General features: G+C 34.7%; 1 long non-coding RNA gene across 1 annotated transcript in view; it reads right to left on the bottom strand.

The window, feature by feature from the left end:
• The window catches only part of LOC117084061, a 198,149-nt gene extending 172,606 nt beyond the window's left edge, over positions 1 to 25,543 (bottom strand). Inside the window, exon 1 of the long non-coding RNA XR_004437303.1 lies at positions 25,473 to 25,543. This is a non-coding gene — a long non-coding RNA (uncharacterized LOC117084061). The remainder of the gene's footprint in view (positions 1 to 25,472) is intronic.
• Positions 25,544 to 26,885: the final 1,342 nt, after the last annotated feature.

Raw genomic sequence — 26,885 nt, 5'->3', positions numbered from 1 at the left:
ACATATCCCTCTCTGCCACATCATGTAATATGTAGCAACAATATTTCCTCATGGTACTCATGGTATGTATTTATTACTGTATAATTATACCACTTATAATAGTATAGAAACTTTTTCTTCACCTACTTGTCTACTGGCGTGACAACCCTTAAAGAACTGGGCAGTGGTTAGCTTAGATTTAGAGAAACTTTAGAAGCATAACCTCCTTTGAAAACAAGGCCTCCAGTCCGGCACAAATTTACCAAGTGGGCCATGAGGAGTAAAAATGGAGAAGGCACTCCAACTTTCACTTTTTGGTTCCTAGATGCATATATTTTACCTATCAGGGAAAGAGCATATAATTCCCTATGGCTCTAAGCAACATTTTATTAGCCTGGAAGAATTTAGGTGCTGTAACTGGTGAGATCAAGGGAGCTCTTGAACATGTGCCATTGTTATACTTTATTTGCTATAAAATGGATCATTTGATCTAAGATAATATATGTGATGCTGTGATAATAAGTGATAATAAGTCAAACACACTGAAACCTCAGATATTGGTGATGGTGAAGACAGTATGGTACGAAAGGCCAGCCTAATTAGAATATTAATCCCAGTGAGGACAATTGCTGTCCTTCTAGGATGAAAAAATATATAATGCTATCAATGTGAGGACAGGTGGTTTGTTGGTCTCTTCAGAGAAGACTAAATTGAGAGCATAGTGTAAGTCTGCTTACACGTCTCTGCTGCTGACAGGTTAAACACTCAGGAGTAACAGTAGCTATATTAGGCTTGGTGAGAAACATTTCATGCCTTTGAGACCATGCATAATCTCCATTTCTGCTACTCCTTGTGTGAGTCTCTATACTATCATTTAAATAAATGAAAAACGAGTCTGGCTGATATCCACTGGCTGAGTCATTTTATCCAGGTGGCTATTCTGTGGTTGATACTTTTGTAGGCATTAATCAGAGACACATTCCTGCAGGTTCTTCCACATGCTTTTTCTTCAGACTGATCCCCATCTTTCAACGCTGCTTCTTCCAAACCTTTGACCACCAACCAGCCCAGCTATTCATCACTGCCAATGTGCTCATGTATCTCATTAACCCAACTTCTTCTCCATTTGCATAAAGTTTATTACCAGGTGTACTGCTTTAAGGACTGCCCACTTGGAGGAATGTATTCTCTGCTGTCTTTCAGAGCCACTTTTGCTTTGGGCTAGAATGTGGCAGAAGTCCATTTCTGGCTTTCATCAACATAGCCAACCCATCTGAGAGATATAGGCTTGGGTGTTTTGTTTTGTTTTGCTTTGTTTTGATTCTTTATCTATCATTTAGTTTCAGGTATCCCCTAACAAGGCCAAAGCTGTAAGTGAAAGAAAAGGCATTGGTGCAACAGGGACATGTAACATGGGGCTCTGGTCCCCTGTTGTGTCACTTGTTTATGGACTTCAGACCCTCTTGAGCCCCATCCTGAATATACCGTTTCCACTGTACAATGGATTGTTGTCGTTGCTTCCTGATATTATGATTTGGTGGATATAATGTATTTCCCTTGTGATGGGCACTTCTGGTTGCATAATTACTTAATGTTCCATGGTCAGGAGCTTCCTGCCCTAAGGTCAGGGAACAATGGCATTATAGAAGTTGTTTTTCAAGCTCTGAATATTTTTCTCTGCTGCAAATTGGATGGCCTTGCTCCAGAACCTAAGGAGTGAGTACTATGACTTTCTTACTGAAGATGGAAGAGATTCCCCATAGTATCCTTATATACAATGGATACCAGCAGTATGTTTGTCATCATGCGGAGGGATAAGTGGTTGAGTTAAAGATATCCATGAACTCATGGCAGTGATCAATGGCTTGGCTAGTAGTCAAAAGTCTGAAAGAAGGGTTCTATGACTCTTACATTGGGGCTTAGAGAAACTCCACATAGCTCCTGCCACATCATATGATCCAAACAATGTTGCAGCTTAAACCTGCTATAAAAACTTCTGTTCTGAACCTCACTCAAAACTAGCAATTTTCTGAGTAACTCAATAAATAAGATGGATCAGTATAACCAAAGTGGTATGTGCTTTCTTCCAAATTCAGAGAGCTACCAAATATGACATCTCTTTCTTAGTAACAGGAAATGCAAAATGTAATGTTTCAACCTTTACATTAGAGGATATGTCTCAGCATGACCCAGATCATCTAATCTCATAAACCTTACTCAGAGGGGCAGGGCCCTTAATTTTTATTGGATTTTTCTCCAACATTGTGAACAAATACCCAGATTACTTACAAGTTCCTGGTCACCAGATCTGATTAACATAATGTCACTAATATACTGGACCAGTAAAATACTCTATACAATTTCTCTATAACCAAGGTCTCTTCAGACCATGCTGTAACAGAGAACTGGAGAATTAACACAGTCTGAAGCAAGATTATAAATATGTACGGCTGTTCATTCTCAGTGAATGTGAACTGATTCTAAAATGAATGTTTATGGGTTTTAAAAGCATGCATTTACAGGATAAATAAGTGCATATACATGGCAGAGTCTGCATTGATTTGTCTAGTAAATAATCCTATTTTAAATAACAGCTATAATTGTGGTATTCAGTTGGTTAAGTTTATAATAGTCCACCATCATCTGCCATAAGTTATCTGGATCCATTTTTTTCAGAGACTATACTGGTTCACTAAGAAGACATATGATAAAGACCATCAGCTATGCATCCGTGAGATCATTGAGACTGCCACTAATCCCTGCCATTCCACTCACCATGTACTCAGTATTGTTTATGACATGCTACTTTCATTTGGGGTGAGACACTTTCAGGAGCTTTCAGTTGGTCTTTCCTATAATTATGGTTCTTACTCCACAGGTCAGGTAAACAATGCATGTGTTCTTCCCACCTGCTAAGTATATCCATCTTAATTAGGCCCTCAAGTGATAATAAAATGATGATAGCAGGAGGCCATAGACCCATATTGGGTGCATTGTGAAACAGACTTGGATCTTTATCACAGGGCCCTCACACTACCTCACTCTTACAAGGGTTTCATGATGGCATTTTGAATCTACAGGTGTGAATTCGGACCCTAAATTCACCAGCTCTTTAAAAATCTAAATATTTCCCTTTCTCCAGTAAATATCCCTAAATACAGTTACAGAAAAATTGAGGAATCCTGCTGTGCTGCTACGGAAGAACTGGCTTTCTCTTCAAGTGGTGGGCTTTGTATCACAGAACTGACTTTGGTCTGGAAATTGGTCAATGGATTACAATTTTTCCAATGCAACATTTTGCTCAATCACTGTACTTGTTATCTATTGCTGTGTAAAATATCAACTTCAATCCTGGGGGCTTAAAACAACCAACCCTTATTATCTCATGGTTACCATGCCAGAAATCTAGGAGCAGCTTAACTAGGTAGTTCTAGCTCAAGGTCTTTCAGGATATTGCAGTCAAGACATTGGCCATAGATGCAGAAAGTCACACTAAAATACAAATAAGTGATAACATTCAACTATAGCTACCTTTAAGAAACAGTTATCTAACTAAAATAACTTTTTGTCATGCTTTCAAGCAAAATGCCATTGAAAACTGGAAAATTTCAAGTGGTCAATGCAGGAGAATTTGGTAATAGAAAGTAATTGAATTGGGCCCACATGGTTGTTGGCAGCCCTTAGGTCCTCACTGACTGTTTACAGCATCACTTCGCAGTGCATCTGCCTCAGGTGTGGACTTTGCATGGTCTTCAGGCAAGAGAAGGCTATTAATCTCTAGCAAGAGGAATTTCTCTGACTGCTAAAATCTTCTCTGACAAATTATAGTGTCCACTATAAGCTCATCCACTAATGACATCTCAGGTCACAGGGCCCTAGTCCTACTTACATGCCTCTTGACTTTATATAGGGATTTGGCAGGACTATGAATTCACCTTTCTTTGTAATTCAACCATGATATCAATCAAAGATCTTCAGTACAGTCTGCTCTTCAGCTACAAGGGATGTCAGGACCCAAGTAAGCTGTCTGACTTGAGCTTGCCATTTTCTTTCCTCAAACATTGATGACACCTAACAAGAGTCAATCAATTCCACAGTCCTTAGTCACAGGGCCCCACGTCACTCAAATACTAAATATACTGCACAAGCCAATTTATCTCCTTTCTCCTGTACTCCATCTCAACTCACTATAGGTGAGCAGTTCAGTAATAGTCACCACTCTAATTAGTAGTTTTGATGTTTTAACCACATGATTCATCACCATTTCTTTGCACTAACATTAGGTTCCTTTTTGTCATTTGGCTTGCAAGTATTTAATTCTAAACTCCCATTCTAAGTATCTGCTACCTTGAATCCCTTCTATAACAAAATATCTTAGTTTGGATTTTGCCATAGTAGATTCTGAAACAAGGATTCTGGTGCAAGTAGTTTATTTTGGAATGGGCCTCAGGAAGCACTAGTAGTAATGGGAACTAGAGATAAGGAAAGAAAGGCAACAAAGTGGCTGTTATCAAGTCAGTTACCACTGAGGGAGCCACTGTCATTTAATCCCCCTGAAGGACTGTGCTATGGTTTGAAGGTTTGTCACCTTCAAAACTCATGTTGAAATTTAATTGCCATTGTGATGGTATTGAGAGGTGGGACTTTTAAAATGTGTTTAGATCATGAGGGCTCTACCCTCACAAATATACTAATGCTATTATCATGAGAACAGACTGGTTATCACAGAAATGAGTTGCACACTTTTGCTCTCTCTCTCTTGCCATCTCTTTGCTCTTCCACCATGTGATACCTTCCACCATATTGTGATTTAGCAAGAACAGGCCCTTTGTCAAATGCTGGCACCTTGATATGAGATTTCCAAGCCTTCAGAACTATGAATCAATACATTTCTGTTCAGTACAAATTATTCAATCTTGGGTATTCTGTTATAGCAGCAGAATACAGACTAAGACAGATTCTGAGATCCAATGTGGAGCAAGCAGCTCTGAAATATAGTAATCAGTGATCAAAAGAGCTGAAATATTAAACATTTTCCATCACTTATACATTAAAGGATGTTTCTGGGAATTATTAAATCTCTAGAACTTTGGGCCTGATTTGCTAGTTAGTAGAGGAGACTCTAGAAGCCACAGAAAGTTATTAGGCAGTTAGAGCTCTGCTTGTAAAATACTATAATGCCAAGATGCTAAAAGGATTAAGGCAAGGTTCCAACAGCATGTGCTACTTATTTTGTATTTAAGAAAAAAACACTTTGCACACACCAGAGGTATGCATTCTAAATGGGATAGAAAATGTTTAAAGATGCAGATGTGGGTGAAATTATGTATTGAACTATTTATCCCTGCTCAGCTGTGCTTTGCTTTGTTATTCAAATAGAAGTATATTAAATCTCTGCACTACTGAGTGGAGAAGGTTTATAAAGCAACACTTTATCATAATTGTTAATTTGTATTTAAGGCTAGATATATACTTGATTGATGGCTTATATAATTATTCTTAAAACTCTGAATTATTCACTATACATAGAATGTGACTATTGTAATTAAAGATGGGGCTCTCTCTAATTGATTGTATTATATATGATCCCAATTACTTCTATCTATCTTGGAAGAGAACATCTAGTGTAATCTTGTCAAGAAACAACAGTTTAATTATTTTATTTAATAGAGTTTAGTCTCATGGTATTTTTGGAGAGCCTGCTATGTCTACAGAAACTGAGATCTTTGTATTATTCAATCCAAAAGGAATCTCTGGTTACTAGAATCACAACTGAGAATGAAAAGTAAAATAAAAGAAATACTTTTACAGAAGTGATATTTATGCTTAAAAGAGTATTTCTCCTATTGCATTTTTATCTCTTGAAAATATTAAGATAAATATTAATGATTCAGCCTATAATCCACTTATAATAAATAACTCAGGTTAAAATCCCAGCTCTCCCACTAAATAGCTGTAGGACTTTGCCAACTCTTTATCTGTTCATGTGAAAAATGTGGATAGAGAACATTAGCTTCCTCATAAATTTGTTTGCGGGAGTTAAATGAGATAGTGTATGTGAATCACATATCAAGTATCACCTTCATAAGACATCAATATATGATATCGACTACTATAAGGCTAGAGGAAACATAAAACTCATTTTTTGGATGAAATTGAATTTCAAGTTCTTTCTCACTGTGGATGAAACAGATTTAATTCTTGGCTAACTAAAATTAAGTTCAAATCATCATCCTTTCAAGTTTCAGATAGTACTAATTTCTAAATAACTTATTTTTTATCATATAAAACTTTAAAAATTCAGGAAAACATAAAAGGAAAAAATATCTATAAGAACACATAGATATACCATTAAACTATGAAAATACATTATTTTCATTCTTTTTATACACATTTCAGTTTCAACAGCATTGGGACTATAAACTACATACAATTTTAATTACTACTTTTTCATTGTGACTGAAGTCTAAGGCTCCTTGCTGACTGGCTAACCTAAGCTCCTGCATACTATCCATATTCTTCTCATGTAGCATCCTCCATCTTCAAAGCAGCTATGACTGTATTGAGTCCTTCTGAACACTTCAAATTTCTCTGATTTCCCCCTTTACCACCAGACAGAAAACATACTTTGCTTTTAATAGTTCATGTGATTAGATAAGTCTCACAGATAATGTTTCTATTATAAAGTCAACTATGCATTAACATACTTTTTAGGAATAATATTTCATCATATTCACAGGTTCTGGAGATTAGGGTATGGAACCTGGAAGCAAGAGGCGTCCTTTTTAAGAATGCTGCCTACCATAGACTCCAAGTAAAAGATTAAAGAAATCCAACGAATTCCTAGCAAAATATTTTTTAAACATCACACACAATACAAAATACACAATGTTATATTGTGATGTATTTAAACACATCACAATACAACATGAGTAGAAGAATGGAATGACATTTTTTATGGACTAAAAATCCCTGCTAACCTCAAGTTTTATATACAGCAAAATTACCCTACAGAAATGAAACCTGAATATTAATGTTCAATGAACAAAAATTGAGAATGTTCACCACAAATAGTCCTGCATTAAAGGGTATTTTACTGTCAGAAGAAAAATATTCCAATATAGAAGATAGTCTGAGATGCAAAACAGAATGTAGAGCAAAGAAAATAGAAAATGCCTAGGTACATCTAATGATTAATAATCCCTTATGTAGTCTTTTTAAAAACAATAATTAAAGTATACATATACTGTGATAACAGCTTATGAATTAATATTGGTTAGAGTTAAAGTATCCTAAGGTCCATGGTAATTTTCAGAAGAAGGGTAAAATATTATTTAAGCTTAGTCTTTAATAGTTAAGGATGCACATTGTATTTTCTTGAGTCACCACTAGTGTGTGTGTGTGTGTGTGTGTGTGTGTGCTCTTCCAAAGTAGTTGAGGGAAAATAAATGAAATGAAAAAAGTGCTCAATGAATCCTAAAAGAAGGAGAGAGATATATAGTAGACAAGTGATCAATCAAAAGCACAAGATAGTAGATTTAAACCCAAATAGTAATTATATTACATACAGATGAATAATGTTCCACTTAGAAGACAAAGATTGTTAAATAAGAGGGAGAATCCAAATGCTAGTGCAGCAGTCTGAAATCAACCTGGGATTCTAGAGCTTGGCAGGGGGAGGGACATACACCATTGCTGAGGCTTAAGTAGGTGGTTCTATGCTAACAGAATAAACAAAGTGGCAGGGAAGCTTGAACTAGGTGGAGCCCACAGCAGCTTAGCAATGCCTACTGCCCTCTAGATTCCACCTCTGGGGGCAGGGCATATCTGAAAAAAAGGCAGCAGACAGCTTCTGCAGACTTAAACGTCCCTGCCTGACAGTTCTGAAGAGAGCAGTCATTCTCCCAGCACGGCATTCAAGCTCTGATAACGGGCAGACTGGCCTCATCAAGTGGGTCCCTGGCCCTCGTGTAGCCTGACTGGGAGACACCTCCCAGTAGGGGCCAACAGATACCTCCTACAGGCAAGTGCCCCTCTGGGAAGAAGCTTCCAGAGGAAGGATCAGGCAGCAATATTTGCTGTTCTGCAGCCTCTGCTGGTGATACCCAGGAAAACAGGCTCTGGAGTGGGCCTCCAGCAAACTCAAACAGACCTGCTGCTGAGGGGCCTGTCTGTTAGAAGGGAAATTAACAAACAGAAAGGAATAGGATCGACATCGACAAAAAGGTCATCCACACCAAAACCCCATCCTTAGATCACCAGCATCGAAGACCAAAGGTAGATAAAACCACAAAGGTGGAGAGAAACAAGAGCAGAAAGGTTGAAAATTCCAAAAAACCAGAGTGTCTCTTCTTCTCCAAAGGAACACAACTTGTCACCAGCAAGGGAACAAAACTGGACAGAGAATGACTTTGACAAGCTGACAGAAGTAGGCTTCAGAAGGTCGATAATAACAAACTTCTCCGAGCTAAAGGAGCATGTTCTAACCCATTGAAAGGAATCTAACAACCTTGAAAAAAGGTTAGATGAATGGCTAACTAGAATAACCAGTGTAGAGAAGTGCTTAAATGACCTGATGGAGCTGAAAACCATAGTATGAGAACTTTGTGAAGCAAACACAAGCTTCAATAGCCGATTCAATCAAGCAGAAGAAAAGATATCAGAGATAAAGGGGGTATCATCACTGATCCCACAGAAATACAAACTACCATCAGAGAATACTATAAACACCGCTATGCAAATAAACTAGAAAATATAGAAGAAGAGATAATTTCCTGGACACATACACCCTCCCAAGACTAAACCACGAAGAAGCTGAATCTCTGAATAGACGAATAACAGATTCTGAAATTGAGTCAATAATTAATAGCCTACTAACCAAAAAAAGTCCAGGACCAGACAGATTCACAGCCAAATTCTGCCAGAAGTACAAAGAGGAGCTGGTACCATTCCTTCTGAAACTATTCAAATCAATAGAAAAAGAAATCCTCCTCAACTCATTTTATGAGGCCAGCATAATCCCGATACCAAAGCCTGGCAGAGATACACACACAAAAAAAGAGAATTTAAGCCAATATACCTGATGAACATTGATGCGAAAATCCTCAATAAAATACTTACAAATTGAATCCAGCAGCACATCAAAAAGCTTATCCACCATGACCAAGACGACTTCATTCCTGGGATGCAAGACAGGTTCAACATATGCAGATCAATAAATGTAATCCATCGCATAAACAGAACCAATCACAAAAATCACATGATTATCTTAATAGATGCAGAAAAGACCTTCAATAAAATTCAACACCACCAAAAACTCCCAATAAACTAGGTATTGATGGAACATATCTCAAAATAATAAGAGCTATTTATGACAAACCCACAACCAATGTCATACTGAATGAGAAAAAGCTGGAAGCATTCCCTTTGAAAATAGGCACACAACAAGGATGCCCTCTCTCACCACTCCTATTCAACATAGTATTGGAAGTTCTGTCCAGGGCAATCAGGCAAGAGAAAGAAATAAAGGGTATTCAAATAGGAAGAGACAAAGTCAAATTGAATCTGTTTGCGGATGACATGATTATCTATTTAGAAAACCCCAGCATCTCATCCCAAAATCTCCTTAAGCTGATAAGCAACTTCAGCAAAGTCTCAGGATACAAAATCAATGTGCAAAAATCACAAGCATTTCTATACAACAAGAACAGACAAACGGAGAGCCAATTCATGAGGGAACTCCCATTCACAATGACTACAAAGAGAATAAAACACCTAGGAATCCAACCTACGAGAGATGTGAAGGACCTCTTCAAAAAGAACTAGAAAACACTGCTCAATGAAATAAAAGAGGACATAAACAAATGGAAGAACACTCCATGCTCATGGATAGGAAGAATCAATTAGTGAAAATGGCCATACTGCCCAAGGTTATTTATAGATTCAATGCTCTTTCCATCAGGCTACCACTGACTTTCTTCACAGAATTGGAAAAAAACTACTTTAAATTTCAGATGAAACCAAAAAAGAGCCTGCATAACCAAGACAATTCTAAGCAAAAAGAACAAAGCTGGAGGCACCATGCTACCTGACTTCAAACTATATACAAGGCTGCAGTAACCAAAACAGCATGGTACTGGTACCAAAACAGAGATATAGGCCAATGGAACAGAACAGAGGCCGCAGAAATAACACCACACATCTACAATGATCTGATCTTTGACAAACCTGACAAAAACAAGAAATGGGGAAATGATTCCCTATTTCATAAATGGTGCTGGGAAAACTGGCTGGTCAAATGTAGAAAGCTGAAACTGGATCCCTTCCTCAAACCTTACACAAAAATTAACTCAAGATGGATTAAAAACCTAAATGTAAGACCTAACACCATAAAAACCCTAGAAGAAAACCTAGGCAATGCCATTCAGGACATAGGCATGGGTAAAGACTTCATGACCAAAACACCAAAAGCAAGGGCAACAAAAACCAAAATAGACAAATGGGATGTAATTAAATTAAAGAGCTTCTGCACAGCAAAAGAAACTATCAGCAGAGTGAACAGGCAGCCTACAGAATGGGGGAAAATTTTTGCAATCTATCCATCTGACAAAGGGCTGATCTCCAGAATCCACAAAGAACTTAAACAAATTTACAAGAGAAAAAAAACCCCATCAAAAAATGGGCAAATGATATGAACAGACACTTCACAAAAGAAGACATTTATGCAGCCAACAGACATATGAAAAAATGCTCATTATCACTGGTCATCAGAGAAATACAAATCAAAACCACAATGAGATACTATCTCATGCCAGTTAGAAAGGTGATTATTAAAAAGTCAGGAAACAACAGATGCTGGAGAGGATATGGATAAATAGGAAGGCTTTTACACTGTTGGTGGGATTGTAAATTAGTTCAACCATTGTGGAAGACGGTATGGTGATTCCTCAAGGATCTAAAACTAGAAATACCATTTGACCCAGCGATTCCATTACTGAGTATATACCCAAAGGATTATAAGTCATGCTACTATAAAGACACGTGCACATGTATGTTTATTGTGGGTGTATTCACAATAGCAAAGAACCAACCCAAATGTCCATCAATAATAGACTAGATAAAGAAAATGTAGCCCATATATACCATGGAATACTATGCAGTCATAAAAAAGAATGAGTTCATGTCCTTTGCATGGACATGGATTAAGTTAGAAACCATCATTCTCAACAAAATATCACAAAGACAGAAAACCAAACACTGCATGTTCTCACTCATAAGTGGGAGTTGAACAATGGGAACACATGGACATAGGAAGGGGAACATCACACACCGGGGCCTGTTGTGGGGTGGGGGGCTGTGGGAGGGATAGCATTAGGAGAAATACCTAATGTAAATGATGAGTTGATGAGTGCAGCAAACCAACATGGCACATGTATACCTATGTAACAAATCTGCACATTGTGCACATGTACCCTAGAACTTAAAGTGTAATAATAATAAGAAAAATGTTAAGTATTATAGGTGTAAATAAATCATATCTCATAAAATGTCTAAAGTTTTCATGTATAGTATATTCTCACCACAAATTGGTAACAATAAGATTATTTTAAATTCAATATATTTTAGAAATAAAAATTAAATCTAAATAAATCATGTGTTACAGAAGAAATTAAACTGATAATTAAATATATTCACACAAATGGTAACAAAAATAGTACATAACACACTTGTAGAATCCAGCCAAAGCATGAAAGCACGAAACTTCGCGAACTTTATTTATGCATTAGTAGAAAGAAGACTGAAAATGCTTAAGCTAAACATTTACCCAAAAGGTTCAAAAATGAATTGCAAAATAAACCCAAAGAAAGTAGAAGACACAAAATAGAAAAAAAAAAATTTTACAACAAAAGGAATCATTGAAAGAAAACAGGGGTTTATGAAAAGGCTAACAATGTTAACTTGAAAAAAAAAACAAAGAGAAAGAGCAAGAGAGAGAAAGAATAATAAAGAGATATGGGGTAAGAACAGAGAGAGAAAAAATAAAGACATTTAACAGATAACCAAATTTCATGAACAGCTTCATGATAATTCTGAAAATGCTAAATGTCTAATTCTTTGTGAAAATATAACTTACTGGAATTATAGAAGAACTAGAAAACCTGGCTAGTATTATAAACATTAAATGAAATGAATTGGTAAGAAAACTCTTTGCACAATGATAACCTCAAAGCCAGATGTATTAATCAGTAAATGTTTCAAAAAGGAAACAATTCTAATTCTAGAGAAATACTGGTAAGATATGCAAGAAGAAGTTATTATATATACTTATGTATATATTATTTATATATACTTATAATACATAATCTGTAAATACACATACATGTGATTTTATGGAGTTGACACAACCTTGATACCAATGTTCTGAAAATGACAATAAAAAATGGAAAGGTACAGACCAATTTCACTCATTAACACATGCAAAAGTTCTAAATGAAATATTAGCAAGCTGCATTGAGTGACATACAAAAATCTAATTGAATAGCTAGATTTATTATAGGAAGATAAGTTTGGTTTAATCAAAAATAATCAACATAATCACTGATTTAATAGATTTAAAAATTCTTTTAATCCTCTCAGTAATATAGAAAAAGTAATACAATTCAAAAAACGTACACACACATACACACACATAAAGAGAGAAAGTATGTATTTATTATATAAACTCTAAGCATGCCCGGAGTAGAAGGAAATTTCTTTAATATGATAAACAGGTTACACAAAATGAACTACCAGGAACATACTAATTAATAGTAAAACATCAAAATATTTTATCCCTTTGATATGTAGAACAAGATAAGAATGCCCCTTATCATTACTTCCATTCGTAGAATTCTTCCACAGTACTATGGGAAAAGAATGAATAAAATATGTGAAAAAAAGAAAGAAGAAAAAATTTCAATTATTCTCAGAATATATCTTTGAACGTGTTAAAAATTCAAAAATTATTGGCAAAAATTTATAACTAATAAGGAGTTTAGTAAGATTGGTAGATGCAAAATTATTGTAAAAGATCATTTTATTTCAAAATGCACAAAACAAAACCAAAAAAGAAAGGAAATATTTTAAAAGGTATCAATATGTCTATTAACTGGAAAACAATATTAAAATATATAAAACCTGTAACAGGCAAGTTCCACAAATTTTAGAAGAGACATTAGAGAAGTTGTAAATAAACTGAGATATGTGCTGTTTATAGACAGTGCTCTCTATATATGTCAATTCTCCACCCAAAAATCCCAATGGACATTTTAAGTATATTAAAAGTTTTTATGGAGATTGATTTATATGGAAATGCAAAGGGCCAAATTGCACAAGATACTCAAAATAAATGATTCCAGCAGGAACTTACACTATTAAGTATCAACACTTAAGTAATTAAAGCTATTGAGCACTAAGATAAGAAATAATAACAAACCAATAGAAAGAACAAAGATCAGAAAACTAATACACATATAATGACAATTGATTTACCAACAAGATATGAATGCAGAGTAATAGATTTTTTTCAATGAAAGTGCTGCATCAGTTGGCAATCAAACTGGAAAAAATACAAAATTCACTCACTCATAGTTTATACCTTATAAAAGAATTCCAGGTGGATTATTGATCTAAAAGTCAATAGCAGAACTAGGAACTTTCTAAAAGATAATATAAAAGCTTATCTCTATGATCTTGAAGTAATGAAATATTTTTAATCCAAAATGATACCAAGTGGTAAAGAGGTGTTAAAGATTGATGTTTTCCTTCAAATTTGAAATGTCTCTGTATCAAAGAAACAACGTAAAACAAGTTACAAGACAAATGACAGAGACATTTTCTTTTCCTTATTACTTTTTTCCCATTTATTTCCTTTTTCTTTTCTCTTTTCCCTTTTCTTCCTCTCTTCCTTTGTTTCTATCTCCTTCCCTTCTTTTCTTCTCCCTTCCCCTTCCTCTCCTTCTCTTCCTCAGTCATGTTGCAGACATTTGCATGATACGTAAATGACAAAGGCTCAACTGTAACTCATCAGCATAAGTTACATATGACCCAAAAAAGACATGACCCAAAGGGAAAATGGGCACTTCTCAAAAGAGGGATTTTTAATGGTCCATACACATAAAAAAATTGCTCAGAGAAATTCAAATTCAAGCCACAAGAAAATACCATATATGTCCGGGTGCGGTGGCTCATGCCTGTAATCCCAGCACTTTGAGAGGACGAGGCAGGAGGACCACGAGGTCTGGAGTTCGAGACCATCGTGGCCAACACGGTGAAACCCTGTCTCTACTAAAAATACAAAAAATGAGCCAGGCATAGTGGCACACGCCTGTAGTCCCAGCTACTCTGGAGGCTGACGCAGGAGAATCGCTTGAACCCAGAAGGTGGAGGTTACAGTGAGCCCAGATCATGCCACTGCACTCCAACCTGATGACAGAGCCAGACTCCAACTCAAAAAAAAAATACCATATACAATAGCTGCTGTGTGTCAACTTGATTGGGACATAAGGTGCCCAGATATGTGGTTAAACATTCTAGGTGTGCTTGTGAGGGTGTTTCTGGATGAGATTAACATTTAAATAAGTAGAGGGAGGTAAAACAGATTGCTCTCACCAATTTTGGTGGGCATCTTTCAATTCCTTGGAGACTGAATAGAACAAAAGGGAAAATTATCTCTCTTTCCTACTTGCTTAAATTAGAACAATGGTGTTCTCTTGCCCCTGGCTAGAACTTAAACCATCAGTGATCTTGGTACTAGAGCCTTCAGACTTGTACTAGTACTTACATCATCAGGTCTCCAAGTTCTCGGGCCTTTGGACTCAGACTGGAAGTATACCACCAACTTTCCTGGATCTCTACCTTATGGATGGCAGGCTGTAGGACTTCTCAGTCTTCATAATTGTGTAAGCCAATTTATTTTAATACATATGTGTGTGTGTGTGTGTGTGTGTGTGTGTGTGTCCCATTTGTCCTGCTTCTCTGGAGAACCCTAATACAGTCATCTAACTGGCAAAACTATAAGCATTTACAGTACCAAATATTGCTAATGGTGAAAGAAAATGAACTTTCAAGCAAGAGTTTTACTCTTGTATTTATACCCTAAGGACATGCATGCACATGAATGCAGCACACATATTCAGATTACTTATGGCAGCATTGATTTTATTTTGTAATAGCAAACGAAGGAAAGAATGACTGAGGAAGAGGACAAGACAGAGGGGAAGGTGAAAGGAAAGAAGGAGGAAGCAAAGAAAGGAAAGGAGAAGGGGAGGAGATAAAAGGAATAAAATAAATAAAAGGAAGGTAAAAGAAATAATATAAACACTCATCAATATTAAATAAATAAAATTCCAATTTTCCAATATTGGAAAAATAACTGATGACCTATTCATAACTGGTAGTATATACACATATTACAATACTACACAACAATAAAAATAGTCTATAGATTTATGTATAAACTTTATACACATAATATTGAGTTAAAGAAGCAAGACACAAACACATATATACAGAATTATTCCATTCACATGAGATTTAAAAACCGGGAAAACCCATATTATTTAAGGATGCATGCTTGGTGTCAAAATAAAATTCAGTATAGTGGTTACCTTTGGGGCAAGTAGGAAAGAGGTTTTTTGTGTGTTGGCTGCATTCTGTCTTGATTTATATGATATTCATATACGTGCTTGCTTTATAATTGTTATATGTTTTATGTAGTTTTCATCATTTATGTTATATTTGCCAATTTTTAAAATAAATTATTAAAAATAGCAATGCATGGAAAATCTTTATAAATAAATCTTTAATTTTCTTAGTATATATTTTTAAAAATTGGAATTATTGGGATAAATGGAATAGATATTATTCTAAAGTTCTTGTAGATGATAGGTAGGTAGATGGATAGATAGAAGATAGATAGATAGATAGATAGATAGATAGATAGATAAATAGATAGATAGATTTCTTTAAAATCGTCTACCAATTTATACTTTCACCACAGTTAATGAGATTGATGATACTCCCAAACCCTTGTTAGTGTGTTTTGCAACTTTGCTCAAAATTGGCAAAAGTAGATGAAAAATGGAAAACCAAATATACATGGGCTTTTTTGCTCTGATCGAAGACTCATTTAAGTACAGCTATCTTATTCGTGTCCTACTCTGCTCCAATAAAAACAAAATAGAGAGCTTAGTCTACAACCTGAGCCAGAAAATGGCTTTAAATGGCACTCTGATTTACTTCCCTTCTACACACACAGAAAGTGGTTTTAAATGGCCCTCTGATTAACTTCCCTTCTATACACACAGAAACACACACACACACACACACACACACACACACGTGCATGCACAGGACAACATATACTTTATTTCTGGCTCCTTGACTCTCCCCTGACTCTTTGATTAGGATTGATACTCTGTTTTGTCCCCTGAGTTTCAACATAGTCTTCTCATTATTTTCCTTTTCCTTTAAAAGCTTCACTTGGTGAAAATGCTGTTGACCTCTCTAGTTTTTAGTAAAGCCTAAGAATGTCATTAACTCTTGGCTAAAAGTCTAGGCCATACTAACATGATATACCTGAATCCAACTCTCTACTCTATCACACCATGCCATAAGAATTTAGCAAGTATTGTTGAATTATGAACACACATGTAAATATTTCTCACTTTTTTCATTATCATTTTAATGAAAATAACCATTATTGCCCCAATATAGCATATACTTTATACACATATATCTTAAACATTTTTCAAGAATTCAAATACATAACAACATTATCATCTCGAGAACACAAAGAACACAACATGGAGGAAGACTGAGAAAATAGCTTCCCAGTATTTAGTCACTAGTGATTCTACAGATTTTCCTTTAGTGTTTTCTACTAGAATTTTAATATGTCCTGCCATGGCTCTGCAAGAATAGAGTTGCCTGGGAAAGGAGACAATGAAAAAAAAAATGGACCCAAAGTTAGAAAATGTTAAGAAGGAAATCCAAGAAAGTAATATATTTTGAACCTAAATATAAGGACTCCCTTCCACCAGAGTGTACATAAATACAAGGACTCCCTTCCGCCAGAGTGTACAAATAGGTATAAAAGAAGCAATTATATCTTCCCATTTTATCCTCAAAATTGGCCATTTAGAAACAAAACAGATAGTACCCATTCATCTGCGAAGCGGAACCTTTTTCACAGCATTGGGAAAGGAATGTCAGGGCACAGGGAAAGGAAGTAGTGGGAGAACAACTTGCTTTGAGATACCCTGAGTTATAGGTATCAAAAACATGGGCAAAACCTGTCATAGGTAAATCTTTAACCTTCCAACATCCTTCATATATTACAATGTATGTAACAGCAGCTTTCTATCTATCTCAATTACATGAACTGAGAAGATATATTTATGGAAAAGAGCTAGATATTCAGGCAGCAAGACCATGTGAGAACTGAACAAGAATTTCAAGTACTTGCAACCTCTCCGCTCTACAGATCAGGTTAAAAACTCTAACCCCTCCAAATTTAGGTCAAATGACCTTAGGGCAAATATAAAGTAATGCCTTTGTTTCAAATGCAGCACCTAGATGGAGCCAAAAGAAAAAAAACACTCCTATGGAATATCACTTGGAAGATGTTGCACAATTCAACAAACAGAAAAGAAGAGTGGAGGTGCCACCAACACAACTGTCTTATCATAGAAAGAAGCATTATTTTCAAGTAAACATGGAACATTCACTAAAAGAAATAATCTGGACCATAAAACAAGTCTTAAAAAATTTTAAAGATTGGAGTCATACAGAATATATTCTCTGGCTTCAGTAGAATTAAGCTAGAAATCAACAAGAAAATAATATTTGGTATAAGCTACACACACAATTTGGACCAAAAAAGAAATTGCTGAGAAAACTAGAAAATTCTTTGAAATCAATAATGAAAATATGACAAATCAAAATGTGTGGAATGCAGACAAAGCAGTAGGAAGGAAGGAAATTTGGAGCTTTAAATATGTATATTCACTTTGAAAAAGATAGCAACCTACACACTCAAGATCTCTGCAGTTGACATTGTGTATATTAATCTTCAATTTCAAAAGTTTAGACAAACAAGAAATCATCTGATTTTTAAAATTATTTGAATAGGTTCAGATTTTAAATGGTAAATGGAGACCTATGAAACTCTTTACTGATGTCAACCATATTATGTCTAGGATAATCTTTAGAAAAGATCCTGTTAAACTCTCAGTTGTCTCCCAATTTGTACTCCCAATGTTGATTTCTCTATGATTCTATGGAGAATATAACTTTTATTCTGCCTCTTCTACCATTGATTATTTAAGTTCCTAGGATTTTGGAGCCCATCGTAATGTTACCCTCAGTTAAATATTATCAATAGCTGTTATTGTGGTTCTGTACACATAGTTGACTTAGAAACATATGTTTACTGAAAATATTATATGCTTAGCAGAATTGAGAGTCAAATTTAATTTGGTTCAAATGCATCTTGTTGGTTCTTCATTTTCAAATTTAACGACACTTCAGCATTGATTTCATCTAAACTTACCTGCCTTTTCCCCTCCTTAGTGAAAAAGAAGTATCTCCAAATGATATATAATTTGAAAGTGGTACTTTCATTTTACCTTTTACTAGAGTGTACTTAACAAGATATTTTCTTCTTCCTCTTCCATAAACAACTATTTCTTTTTCTCCCTGCTTTCCCATTAGAATGTTTAAAGACAATTTACCAACCTAGTTGCACTTGACTGCAAACACATTAGAATAAGAACAAAGAAGCATAGCTTTTAAGAACTATAGATACAAGTAGGTCATCATGGTCACTGAAATATTTAGTGTCATTTGGAACATAAAAGGGAACAACTTCTTGACTTTGAATTTGAGTTTCTATTCATAGATGTGGGGGAAATTTAATATCAGAAACTCATCCCAGAACATTTTGTGAACATGAAAATAAAAAATATATGCTATAAAATACAATCATTGCTTAAAATATTAGTCATTGGTAAGTTTACAGACAAATTCTCATGTCACAAGTTCTAGTTTACTCTGAATTAGGTGAAAGATTTACACACAGGACCACCATCAACCATTTCCACATTTCTGGCAAATGCATACTAAGCAGTGTGAGGAAAAAATAGTCCAGCATACAATAGGGAAAAAAGCATAATCTAAATATAAAAAATAAATATTTTCTCTTGCATATACTCAGTGGTTCCTCATTTTGGAATCACATTATACCAATACAATATCCAAAAATTTGGAAAATTTCTATGTTATTTTAACATAGTATTGATTTGGATTTTTCTATCTAAACAAGAGTTCAATAGATTTGTTTTGTTATAAAACAACATATCCCCATTATATATAATTTAGAAAATACAGAATAATGGAAAAGCTAATCATGCATACTTCCATTATCCAGAGATAGTTATTATTATGTCAGTGTTTATTAATCTTCTTTCATATTTATTATTATTTTGGTGGGATTGGGGGAGGGTTAATTGCACAATTATGGCTACATTGTTTAAATCTTTCTATGCTATTTTAATTATTTAGGCTGTTTTAATGTTAGTACATAGTTGTTCAGAAACTTCATTTACATGGCTTCATAATTCATTACAAATTGGCTGTGCAACAGTTTACTTTAGCAGTTCTCAATATTTTTAACTTTTAATTTGTTTATCCTGCCATTTTTCTTCCTTAAATCTTTTTTATGTTTATGATTTTATCTTAGGATAGATTATTAAAAGTATAATACATAAATGAAAGGGTACAGGTATTTTTAAGGCCCTTTTTTTCTGTTACCAAATTGATTTTGATAAAGTTTATATCAGTTACTATGTTGTAAATATTTGTCCCCTCCAAAACTCATGTTCAAATTTAATTGCCACTGTAACAATATTAAGAGGTGGAACCTCTAAGAGGTGATTAGGCCATATGGGCTCAACCCTCAAGGGTGGAATTGGTGCCCATATACAAGGTCTAGTGTGCTCCCCTCTTGCTCTCTTGCCTTCTGCCATGGGATGACACAGCAAGAAGGCCCTCCTCAGATGGTGGCAGCTTGATCTTGGACTTCCCAGCCTCCAGAACTGTGAGCCAGTAAATTTCTGTTCATCATAAATTACCCAGTCTCAGATATTCTATTATAGCAGAATTTAAGTTCCAATACATCAGTTATATATCAAATGCAACAAATGAAAGTATCACTTCAAATCATCTCACCAAGATTATTTTTAATATTTGCTAATTTCAACATAAAAATGTCATTGTTATTTCTCACTTGGCTTGAGAATCTGGTTCATATTAAAGTAAAACATTGAGAAACTTGTCTAATTATTCGATAAGAGACTTCTACGGAACACAAGTTCAATGCCCTTTTTAGAATTTGCTCAAAAGTTCACTGTCTGCCCTCAGTTAGACATCTCAAATAGTCAAGATCCTTAAACTCCTATTGCATTTCAGTCTTTCAAGTAAACTTTTTAAAAATTTAAACTATTTAAAGGAAAACACTCATGATCTGGGTTTCCAATGGCAAAAGCCAACAGAAATTTTATCAGGAGCAAGTATTCTACCCAGCAGTGTTGAAATTGAAACATCATTATTTACACGCTTATTTATAACATTTTTTATTCATTTGGATTATACCTACCTATTATTTAAAACACACACACATACACACACACACACATTTTTCAACATATAATTCAAAGCAATGTAAAGTTTCTATTGTCCCTAACTGGCATCCTGTGAGGAAGATAACTATCTTATTCTGTGTTAAAACAGCACGTTATGTGGTTAGCACAATAACTCATGTCTCAAAAGTACTCTTTGAAATATTATATACAGAATTTGTTTGTCTCCATTTAGTGCACACACAACTGTCTCCAATTGTTTAGTTGCCAAAATAAAATACTACTAAAATAATAGCATATTTCCAAATGAGATAGAAATGGTTAAACTCTTCCTTTTATAATTGAAATTTGCCATGTTTAAGTGCCTAAATGTAATTACGGAAAAAAAGAAATTTCCTCTGCTTATATACAAAGTAATATTTTATTGTAATAGTCATCTTGAATTGAAATGAGTTTACCTGTGTAGTGTAGATGGCCAGCATGCATTTTAATCCTATTTCCTGTATAAACAGCAATTCAGAGTCTATGACAAGAAGGCAATATTTCTATAGTATTATCCAAGTACAGAGCATGTTGTTCTCGTAATATCCTCTGTCACTTGTCCTTCTTGCAGAGATTACAGCTTTCTCGCCTCATTAAAACTCAAGGAACATGCTGATGTAATTTTCATTTACTCACTAAAGCTTACCATTTTTAATTGAATCAGAATACTTGAACTTTTAGAAATTTTAAGATTTATTTTCTGTATTTCTAGGCTTATTTTTCTTAATTATTTGTGCATTTTGCTGTCAGATCCATTTTTAAAAATTAGTTTGCCTTTGCACTTAAAATAAGTATGAATTCTCCTGAGTGAATCTCTGTATGGTGAGAAAGGAAAAGTGATATGAAAAAGAGAAAAAATATGGGTACATGTGATAGTTTTTTTCTTTAACTTATTTTATATGCTTCCTGACACTGTGGATACAACAAGGAAAGAGGTCCACTGTTTTTATCTCCATCCTTTTTGTGTGTGCATTCATTTGCTTTATTTTTATTAATCGTATTGTTTTTATTATCATTACCAAATATTGACCGAATAAAACGTTAAATAATATATGTAGGGCATAAAGCACAATACTACAATAACTATCTATTTTCTTACCCAGTTTAGAAAATGAAACTTTATCACCATTGGAAAGACTGCTCCCTGATACTACACATTTTCTGCTCCATCGTAAGTAACCACTTCCCTGAATTTTGAGTTTAATGTTTCCTTCTTTCATATAATTTTACCAAATATGCTATACATATTTATTTCTTTCAATAAGATATTCTTTACTTTTTATGAATATGTATGTTATGTTTTCGCTTCCAAATCTTCTGTCTTGTTTTTTGACTATTATATTTCTGAGATTGATGCATGTTGTGTTTAGCTATAGTTCATTTCACTGTTGTACATTATTCTACTGTGTGAATATACATTCCTTTATACCTTCTATTAATAACAGATTGCTTGTTTTGAGTGCTTTGCTACTGTAAATAAAGATGCTGCAAACAGTTTGCACATGTCTTCTAGTACACACGTGCAAATCTTTCTCTAGTGCAGTGGTTCACACATTTTAGCTGTATCAGGATCACCTGAAGGGCTTATTTAAACATGATTGTTGAGCCTTAATCTTAGTGTTTCTAATTTTGTATGACTATGATGGGTCCCAAGATTTTATATGTCCAGCAAGTTCCTAAGTGATGCTGATGCTGCAGGTCCGGGGAACTACCTCTAAGAACAACTGCCCTGGAGTACATAGCTATGAGTAGAATTGCCTGGTCATGAAAAAACAGCAATCTCAAATTTTTTTACATAATGCCATGTTATTTTCCATATATTCCATTATACCAATATAGACTTCCACCAGTAATGTGTATAAATGTTTTGATTTCTCCATGTCCTTGCCAATATCTGTTAGTGTTATGTTTTTAATTCCTGCCAAACAGGTAGGTGTGACCTATTGTCTCCCTACAGTTTTGATTTTCACTTCCCTGATTGAACAATAAAGCTGAGTGTATCTTCATATGTTTGTTAACCATATATTCTTCCTCTTAGTTCCTTTTCTTCATTTTCCCATTGGATTAGATTTATTTTTCTTACCAATTTACAGAATTTTCTCTATGATCTTTTAATGAAGACTCTTACATTCCATTTTTATTACCTACTATATTTTCTTGAAAGGTTTAGGAGAAAATTGCTTGTATTTTTTCATCCATTTTGCTTAAAGCCTGAACATGTAGTTTCTTTGTAGGTGCTCAATATAGATGTGATAATAACCATAAAATTATTTACTAAAAGCTGATCTATACCAAGTATCATATTATCTGAAGACTCATTCACTCCAAAACACTGCTCCAAAATCAAAGCACAACTTTTTCACTTGTTCTCCTATATCAGCCTCCCAACACTCCCACTCCACCTCCTCCTCTCCCACTTCTACCTTGTCTCTCCTACAGCTATTCCCCACTAAGCACCCAGACTAATCTTTGCAAAGCACAAATCAAATCATCTCCTTTCTGTGCAAATCCCTCCAATGGTTTCCCTTTATTGCACTTAGAATAACATTTCAATTCTTTGTCGTGGTCAAAAAAACCTAGAAATACTTCTCCATTCTTATTTTTGCCATTCTTCCCTTAAATAACCAAAGTGAAGCCATTCTCACCTTGCTGTTTCTCAAACCGTCTAAATGTATTCTTTCAGCAATGCCCTTTTCCCAGACATTCCTCAGAAGGGCTATCCAGAAGATCCCATTTAAAATAGTTCTCTCTTCTCTTCTTCACACACATATACTCCCCACTCTTGCTGTATTTCTTTTCACAGAACTTTTCAACATCTGACATTATATTAGATATTTAATTTTTAATCATCTCCCTTTGTCCTCTAATAAAATGTAATCACAATAGGCTAATAAGATTTTTTTATTCATCCTAATATCTCAATGCCTAGGAGAGTTCCTAATAACAATTATGTTCTTTACAAATATTTACCATATAAGCTAATGAGTTCTCACACAATCCTCACAGTCCTTTTAGCTATATAATTCTTGAAAGCAGAGACCAGATATTATTCATCTTTATGGCCCTAGGATCCTAATACATGCTCTACAACACATTTAATCACTCAATAAAACTATACAAGTCAATTAATAATGCACATAAGTAGGATTAGGTTTGTTTCACAGATAAGAAAATTGTAGTGCTTGCTTAAAAACACAGGACTCTGTTAGTCTTTAAAGCTATTCTGCTGTGCCACATTCTCTCTCAGCTTGACATCGTAGCACACCAATGAGACATCGCAATCAAGATGACCAGATGGGTTAGGACGGTTCACACCAGTAACACAGCCTGAAAAACCTGTGACCACCAAAGAGCCCAGGAGATGAATTAGAATCCTCACTTTCCTATTTCTAAAGGAAGATATTTTTCCATCTTGTATCACTTGGAAACACCTAAGGGAGAGAATATTTCTTCATTTGTTCAAAGTAGCCACATACTTTGGTAATATTTGAAAGGAATGGTAAGTTTTATAATGTTTAAATTTTATTGAGATATTTATTATTTTGAATGGTGATTTGGGTGCAGATGTTTAACTCTGTCCTCTTCTAAGTTCCCACCAAAATGACAAACACAAAAATATCTAGAAAACCTCTACATAAATCCTGGAAACAAGCAAAATGAGACCATATGCATGCCAGAAATTTCAGGGAATTTCTGTTAGAAATACAAATCCAGATTAAATTAATTCATCTGGGATTAAATATATGTAAATGAAAAGAATATTTAATATAAATGTAAAAGGTAAGATTAAGAAGGATCAATGATCAAAGAGGAAAAAAATCCCTACACTGAAAACAGAATTAAAGCATCAGATCAAAAAAAAAATTTTTTTTCAAGTACTAGGCTAAGATTTTCATTTTGTTTGTTGTTAATTTCAAAGCCAACATTTAAAGTGAAATCCATACATTTCCATGCAGAAAGAAAAAGTAGCCTTTAAAATGACAAATAATAGGGAAATGCTTACTTCAGTTTAAAATAACTTGAAACATTTTAGTTAAGAGTAAGTTCAGAGATTTATTGTACAACATGGTGACTAGAGTTAATATAATGTATTCTTGCAAAATTCTAAGAAAGTGGATGTAAAGTGTTTTTGGCACAAAAATGAAAGATAACTATGTGGGTTATCATTTGTCATTTATCTATTTGTCATTAGAATCTCTTCCTTTCACAGGAGATTAATCTGTCATTATCTATTTGTTGTTAGAATTATCTTCCTTACACAAAAGACGAAATGTTAAGAAACAATAGAGTAAGGTCTTAAGAATGTGCCACCTACCTAAACGATAATATGTGAATAAGAGCAAAAGAAAAAATTAAGAACTGTAATAAAAATAGCAAAGAAGAGGTATGAAAATAGTAATAAAATTAGCGAAACTTAAAATTAGGTATAAGATTGTTCTTAGAAAAGTTACAAAACAAAAAGTCCCAAGAAAAATTCTATAAAGAGAAGAGACTCTTGCAAAATCTTACTCCAAAATCTTCTAAACAAATCTTGGAGATCACAGGAAGAAAGGGTGAAGAAAACTGTCAAATTTATCTGCTCACACAAAGGGAAGGTGTGCCAGTCCTTGTCCAATTTTCTCTCAGATCTACTGTTTGCCTTACCCTGGTCCGTTCTGTATCACAGGGAAAGCTTCCTATGGCCAGCATTTCTGGCTGGGGTTAGCATATTAAAGAAGTTAAGAGGAAATAAGAGAGTAGAAAGAAAGGAAAATCAGGAAGATTTTCCCCTACCTCTGCCTTGAGTGGCATCTCTAACAGCAGCTGCAAATCCATCATGGTACCAGCTTCAGCCAGGTGACCTGAACAATGATAAAAATATATTATATGAAAAGAAAGTGAGTTATGCTATCTTCCAAAAAACAATTATCTAGATGAAAATGCTATAATTCCAAATTGAATATTACATCTGGAAGTTATTCCTATAAATATAAGAAAAGGAATATTGTTAGATTTGTTGTTGGCATTTTAATAAAAGCTCTCATTTCTCATTCTAAGAGTCTTTTCATAGGTATCTTTTACCAAAGGTCTGTTTTTAAATTGACAGATAAAATGACATTAACTGTGTACAACATGATGTTTTGGAGTATGTATACGTTGTGAAATGAGTAATCTATCTGATTATTAACGTGCATTATCTCACATAGTTATTCATTTTTGTGCCAAAAACACTTTACATCCACTTTCTTAGAATTTTTCAAGAATACATTGTATTAACTCTTTTTTTTTTTTTTTTTTTTTTTTTTGAGACGGAGTCTCACTCTGTCGCCCAGGCTGGAGTGCAGTGGCCGGATCTCAGCTCACTGCAAGCTCCGCCTCCCGGGTTTACGCCATTCTCTCGCCTCAGCCTCCCGAATAGCTGGGACTGCAGGCGCCCGCCATCTCGCCCGGCTAATTTTTTGTATATTTTAGTAGAGACGGGGTTTCACCGTGTTAGCCAGGATGGTCTCGATCTCCTGACCTCGTGATCCGCCCGTCTCGGCCTCCCAAAGTGCTGGGATTACAGGCTTGAGCCACCGCGCCCGGCCCATTGTATTAACTCTTGTCACCATGTTGTAAAATAGATCCCTGAACTTACTCCTCCTAGCTAAAATGTTTCATGTTATTTTAAACTGAAGTAAGCATTTCCCTATTAATATTTGTTTATCTGTTCATTTTAGTTCCCGAGTTTTGCTGCTGTGAAAAGAAAAAAAAAGTACATCATAATGCAATAAATATTCTTGGGTGTGTATGTGTGTAAGCAAATCAGGGCAGGTGATCATATTTAAAGGAATGTATTTCCAATATTATAAAATTGTTCTGTCAAAAGACATGTACAGATCTCTTTTCCAAAAGGGCAGAAATTTTTCACCTAACCACTAGCAGTAAATGAAAATATTTTTCTGTTAGCATCCCTACCAGCAACAGATTTCACCATACTTTTAAATTTTTGCCAGTCTTATGAGTATAAAGAGATATATAGATTTTACTTCAATTTATATCTCCACAATTACTAACAAAACCTGGAGACATTTTATACTGGCAACTTAGATAGCAATTTTGCAAATTGTTGTTCATATACTTTTCCTATTGGGTTTTTAACATTGTTGTTTTAGTTCATAAGATCTCTTTTTGTCATAGATAAGTGTTTCCAATGCTTTTTACCTC

The sequence above is a fragment of the Trachypithecus francoisi genome, unplaced genomic scaffold (genome assembly GCF_009764315.1).
Source record: "Trachypithecus francoisi isolate TF-2019V2 unplaced genomic scaffold, Tfra_2.0 Lachesis_group0, whole genome shotgun sequence".
NCBI classification, from domain to species: Eukaryota; Metazoa; Chordata; class Mammalia; order Primates; family Cercopithecidae; genus Trachypithecus; species Trachypithecus francoisi.
This window is presented reverse-complemented; position numbering and strand designations above follow the sequence as displayed.